This window comes from Otolemur garnettii, unplaced genomic scaffold (assembly GCF_000181295.1).
Source record: "Otolemur garnettii isolate 467f Iridium unplaced genomic scaffold, OtoGar3 scaffold00012, whole genome shotgun sequence".
Classification (NCBI taxonomy): Eukaryota; Metazoa; Chordata; class Mammalia; order Primates; family Galagidae; genus Otolemur; species Otolemur garnettii.
In genome coordinates this window covers 11745281-11752177 of record NW_003852407.1, presented here as the reverse complement: position 1 = coordinate 11752177, position 6897 = coordinate 11745281, and the positions used below count along the sequence as shown (strand labels likewise).

The following is a 6897-nucleotide window of genomic DNA, read 5'->3' as shown; positions in this document are numbered from 1 at the left end:
ATTGGAAATTATTTTCTCTCAATTCCCTGAATATATTATTCTGTTCTCTCCTTACGTTTATTATTGATGTTGAGAAAGTTTAATGTTAGTCCAATTGTTAGTCCTGAGTAGACATTTTTTTTTTTTTTATGAAATCTTCTTTGGTTACATGTAATATATTCACTTTGTCTTTGATGTTTTCTAATTTCACTATAATGTGTTAAGTTGTGAATTTAACTTTAAGTACTTCTCAAGACAATAAGATTCTCTTTAAAGTTGAAGACTTGTGTGTTTTCCTTGAATTGCAGCAAATTACCTTTCTTTTTAATCACTTTATTATTTGATTTTTTAAAGTGACTACACAATTTATGTAACATTCAAACTTAATAAATATACGTGCAGTATGGCAATTTTCCTGGGGATTTAACCCTGCTTAGGATATGATTGCTTGCTAGAGCTTAGCCTATATAATTGGTTGATTTTATACAACACTTATAACTTTTAGTTCACAAGTATATCATTAAATGATAGAGGACACCTAATGCAACTGTTTCTACAGGACTAGGAAATAAAATTCTCAGAAATAAAGATATTACAGACCCCATCTTTTATACCCATCCCAACAGTCTAAAGAGGATAAATAAAACTAATGACTTTCCTCATAAGAGCTCCTGATTCATGTTGCTTTGCTACCAAAATGTGTCTCTGATCCATTGTAAGCATTGAGACAAGATTCAAATATGCCCAAAGAAGCACAGTGCACACTGTGATAGCCTATTCACCCACAGAGAGTCCTGCATACAAGTCCTGCCTACTGTCTCATCCCAGGAATTAAATAAGTTCAGCCACATTCGTGGGCATTTCCTCCACCTTAATATTGTAGAAAGTCTGAATGTCACGAAGAATCCTCTTTTCTCCTTTAGTAACAAAGTTTATAGCCACATTTTTCCTCCCAAATCAGCCCCCTCTGCCTTTTCAACTCACTCTTTAATCAAAAAGTGTACTGTTTCACTTATGATTCCACATCCTAAATTATGTCAGTGTTGTTTCTGAGTGCATCTCGTCATCAACTGCTGCTACTGATTCCTGTGAGTATAGTTTTCATGATTGGTGAGTAGGTCTTAGATTATAACCAGATACTTCATGTCAATCCCATAAGCCAACAAGTTAGTAGTGATCAGAACACAGCTTGACCCTGACCGGAATTCCCTCACGATAATGTCTGTTTCATTCTGGTCCATGTCACTGTGCAGAGCAGATGCTGTGCAGTCTTCATCATGGATTTTCTCAGTGAGTCTGTCCACTTTGTGCCTGTATTGAGAAAAATAGCAGCCTTTGAAATGGTCAGTGTCTCGTACAAGTCAGAAAGTATATCCAACTTCCATTCCTCTCTTTCAATATTAATATAAAACTGTTTGATCCCTTCAAAGGTCAGTTCTTTCTTTTTCACCAGAATTCGAATTGGATCTCTTATGAATTTTTTCGTCACTTCCAACACATCAGTTGGCACTGTAGCAGAAAGGAACACAAACTGAATATTTGTATTTAATTTTTTGAAAATCTCATAGATTTGATCCTTAAACCCTCAGCTCAACATTTCATCTGCTTCATCCAAAACAAACATTTTGATCCATTTTGGAGAGAGGTATCTTCTGTTTAACATATGAAACACTCTCTCTGGTGTACTGACTACAGTATGTGCTTCAGCCTGAAGTTTTTGCATTTCATTTCGGACATTCGTTCCACCAATGCAAGCATGACAAATTGCTCCCATATAGTCTGCAAGTGCCAGAATTACCTTTTGGATCTTTAATACAAGGAATAAGAGCTCTCTGCTGAATAGTGGAAGGCTACTCAAAACCATTTGCATAGATGCCCAGAAGAAGAGACTCCTTTAAATTCATATCATCAAAGTTACCAACAATCTCATTCCAGTTGCTCTGGGACACCATCTGGGTCTATTCCCTCTGAGCTGACATGTTCTCTGTTGTTACAATCCCCAGAGCAATGAGATATGATCCAAAGAACCATTCAACATCCAACTGAACATCCTACTTAACTTTGTTATTCTCTCCTTTAATATTCATTTAATTTAAGGGGGATTTTTAAATTCTATTTACTGTTACTTAATGTCTTTCTTCTTTAATTATTCTTTTTATATTTAATAGACAAATGCTGCATTGTGTGCCAAATCTCTCTTCTAATGAAACATCTTCCTCATGTACGTGCAATCTACTTTATAACACAACTATAAATTTTAATTACTATTTTTCTAAATTTATATATATTAAAAATGGCAGCTTTTCAAATGCCACTTGTTTGTGATATCCTCCTTTCACTTTGTGTATTTTATTCATGCTTTCACTGTTTGAAAAAAATTACATTTAAATGTTTTGTTAAAAAAACTGTGTTAAATTTTTATAGGCTGTTCTCTTTAATATTATTCTTTGAGACTTCATTTTTTTTAAATGTTATCTGCTGATGTCTTGTGACACTTTGCAAATTCTTAAGGTCTGACATTTTCAAAAGGTATGGTATTACACTTATGAAGACTCAAAAGCCCAACTGTGGGATGCATTTGAAGCTGCATATCTTTATTGGCTCACAGCAATCTCAAACTCTTGGGCTCCAGTGACCCTCTTGCCTCAGCCTCCCAAGTTAGCTGGGACTACAAGCACATGCCACAACACTCAAGTAGTTTTAGAGACTGAGTATCACCCTTGCTCAAGCTAGTCTCAAACTCCTGAGCTCAAGTTATCCACACTCCATGGCTTCCCCAAGTGCTAGAATTACAGGTGTGAGGCACCACAGCTGATCCTTTATTTGCTTTTCCAAGAATTTATAGGTGACATTAAACCTAAGCCAGATTTCTTAATTTCTCAACTTGAGCTTTCATTTTTCACATGAATCAGATTGCATTTCCCAATAGAAAATGCATTAAGTTTTTCCTAGCCAAAGTTTCACTGTTACTTAGCTGGTCCAACTCACCCTCATCTCCAACCCAGATTATTGCCATAGCCATGCAATTATACTTCCCACTTTCATCCCATCTACAAGGGTACAAAGTATTGGCAGCTCACTAAAAGGCTGACCTAATTTCCTTCTATTTTCTCACTCTGCTCCAATCATAATGGTCACCTTACTCTTCCCTGGAAGGTTCCTGCCTGAGGGCTTTTGTATTTGTGGTTTCCTCTACCTGAATTATTTTTTCCTGGGAATGCATGTCAAAATTCCCTTCTAAGTCTTGATTTACCTTTGACTGATACTACTGTGTAGTAAGGACTTCTGATATGACTCCATTTGGACTTATAGGAATCTCCATATTCCTTATATCTCTAATCAGTTTATTTTTGTCAATGTTATCTATCAAATCACAGTGTATACTCCTTTATTTCCATCCCCAAACTAGAATATAAGCTTCAAAAGGGCATAATGTTTTGTTTTCTTTCTCCTTCTTTTCTTCCTTCCTCCCTCCCTTCCTCTCCTCCCCTTCCATCCCCTTTAATCCCCTCCCCAGCTCTTCTTTCCTTCCTTTCTTCCACCCTAACTCCTTCCCTCTGTCCTTCCCTCCTTCCTTCTTAATTTCTTCTATCTTTTTTTTTTTTATGCTACCAGTGCTTACCACACAAGAGAGCCTTAACCATTCCTTATTTAATGGATACATTTAATGAAATAAGCAAAAGCAAAACAGAGGCGTACAGACTTCTGTGGCTCCACGTATTTCAGGGGATCCAGGTTCTTTTTACTCCCTGCATCAGACTGAGGAGTGTAAAGACCTCACTTCCTAAGTATTTACTGGGTTTAATTTTCCTAATTCTCACCTCAACCAGGCCCCAATGCCCTTTGTTATCTCTTTGTCATATTTTACTCAGGAATTATTTCTGTTTGGAGTGGAAGAAGAAAGGTTTCTTGTATGAACTCAGTCTGCCATATTGAAACTTTTAGTGTCTTCCCTCTATATAAAACTATATTTAAAGATTGGAAACCACCTGGATGTTGAGTATCACATAGACAATTACCTGAAAAACAGTCCATCATCACAGAGAGGTCTTTATAATAAGCCAAAAACTAATGAAGAGTGATTCCCTAAAAAGTATGTATCAATTTTCTTTAAATGAGTCAATCAGTTGTGACACCTTTTCCCACTCTATATTCCATTTACCATTCTCTGTTTCACTAGGGAGGGGCTCTATTATTAACTCAATATTTTAGTAAGTTAAAGGAAATAAGAAATGTATTAACTAACCAAATTTGCAGACTCAGAAACACTCTAAATCTAAAGGCTAAGTCAAGCATCACCACAGCATGAATTCTCTCAACTTAAATGGTACAGTGAACACATTTTATACAAGAAAACACTGTTAATTCTGTTGAAGAATAAACTTATTGTAAAATTCAAGAATAAGCCAATTTGACTAGATTTTAATTAGTTATTGGATATTACAATCAAAGGGAAAATGTATAAATCCTGAAGTAGCCAACTTCAATATGTATTCTAGAAGTTCTCCAAAGGCCTAGAATTTTATCTGAAAATAACAAACAACAAAAAAGTGAAATAAGGCATTTATTTTTTCCTTAATATACTGTCCAGGTTGAGTCCATTGCTACTTCTTCTTTGGCCTCATCCATCAATAGCAAAGACATCCCCCATGGACACAGCTTAGTCTGACCATAAAATCCTTTGAGGACCCTCACCATAAAATTCAGCCCATGACACGTTCTTGCCTTATTTTTTTTATTATTTTATTGTATTTTATTTATTGCTGTTGAGACAGAGTCTCAAGCTGAGTCTCAGGTAGAGTGCCATGGCATTATAGCTCTTAGCAACCTCCACCTCGGGCTCAAGCAATCCTCTTGCCTCAGTTTTTCTATTTTAGTAGAGACGGAGGTCTCCCTTTTTGCTCAGGCTGGTCTTGAACCCATGAGCTCAAGCTATCTGCCTGCTTCAGCCTCCCAGAGTGTTAGGATTACAGGCATGAGTCACCACACCTGGCTGGCACTGTCCTTCTTTAAATTCTTATATCAATTTATTGTTATTAAATTTGGACACTTAATATATATTGACTTTATTTACTTATATAGTGATTATTTTTGGTTTTGAAGGATTTTTCTTCTTTCTTTTTTATTTTTGTTTTTTTTTGAGACAAAGTCTTAGTCCATGCCCTCGGTAGAGTGCTGAGGAGTCATCATAGTTCACAGCAACCTCATCCTCTTAGGCTCAGGCAATCCTCTTGCATCAGTCTCCTAAATAGTTGAGACTACAGGTATGCACCACCCCATGACCGGCAAGTTTTTAATTTTTTTTTTTTTTTTAAGGACATACATGGGTAGCAGGTACCTCTTATTCAGGCTGATCTGGAATACCTGAGCTCAAGCAAGTTACCCAACTTGGCCTCCCAGAGTGCTAGGATTACAAGCATGAGCCCACAGCACCCAGCCTGGTTTTGTGGCTTAATTTAATGGTGTCAAACAGATAGATATGTTCCTTGTCATTTCCAATTGTGTCTTCAGCTTCCTTAGGTCAGGGACAGAGATATTTTTCCAGGTAAACAAATATTTCGATATGCCTACTATGGACAAGAAATATCTTTCTCTTTTTATTTTCTTTTTAAAATTTAAAAAAAATTTATTTCCACAGAGCATCAAACCCAGAAAATACTCATTCGACCAGCTTGAAATCAATTACTCTATCCTCTTGGTATTTGAACTAGTGCTAATTTTCAAAAGCTGGGGTAAAGTTGTTGAAGACTTAGGAGTGGGATTTCACAGAAGGAATGTTTGTATCACGTGTCTAACCAAAACAGATGATATGAATCAGCAGGGGATAAATGAGATTCCAAAATCAGCAGATAACTTCATTTTAACATTCATTCTGTTTTTGCATTAGCAACATGAACAACATCCAATTTATTTTCTCAACATTGCACACAACAGCATCAAACACACATTCCGGCATTCACTGTGTTTGTATCTGTGTTCACATCTGAACCTGGAACTATTCCATACCTTATTGCATTTCTTCTGAATACATTCAGCTTGGGGATTTCATGGTGAGCAAAGAGCTCTCAGAACATAAGTTGCAATATGTTGCTTTTAGCAATTCAACATATTCATTCGTTGGAAATTCCATCCTTTTGCATTTATTTTCCCACCAACATGTGCATATACATCAACACATTTGCATAAAGTATTCAAATAACAAACATATAGGGATGCTTTTTCTCCCAAGAACTTTGTAAAGTTGCCAATAGGGCATCTCTCTCTGTTGGTCAGATTCCCTTTTTGGTGTTAATAATCACTTTAAAGTATAAGATGTTTTAGAGCCTCAGTACTCTGTTGGAAAAATGTCCTCTTCAGTCATGTTTCTACTGTCAGGCTGAGGGGCAAATCAAATTGACCTGTCAAAGAACAGGAACTTTTTGTGATTGAATTATTTCATTTCAAACCGATGTGTTGTGATTTTTCTTTCTTTCTTTTTTTTTAAGAGTTACTGGGCACTCACTGCTGAATTTGTTTTCCATTGAAAACTTATCTGCCTTATCACATGACTACAGCGATGAAATAAAGACCCCTTAATGCCCAAAGTGTTCAAAAACTTTAACACCAAGCTATTTGTGGTTCAGTGCTCTCATGAATGTGAACAAAACCACACTGAATTTAGCAAAGTGCTGGCACAGAAACAAGAAGCTCATCAAGTCTATTTTTTGTCTCTTCACCCTACATGAGTACTTCTTTCCTAGATTCACTCTTTTTTTTAAATTTCAGGTTAATATGAGGTACATGTGATTAGGTTACACAGTTTGCTTTTGTATGGTTCTCTCTTTTCTACAAGCTCATATAAGGAGGGAATTATTGTTCTTGCACTGTCTTTAATTCAGAACTCTGTCCTTTTTTTCCTGGTTCAAGGCCAAAGATTCT

General features: G+C 36.2%; 1 pseudogene; it reads right to left on the bottom strand.

Annotated features, from left to right (window-relative positions):
* Positions 1 to 810: 810 nt before the first annotated feature.
* On the bottom strand, positions 811 to 1791 carry LOC100948165 (annotated as a pseudogene).
* Between the last annotated feature and the right edge of the window lie 5106 nt (positions 1792 to 6897).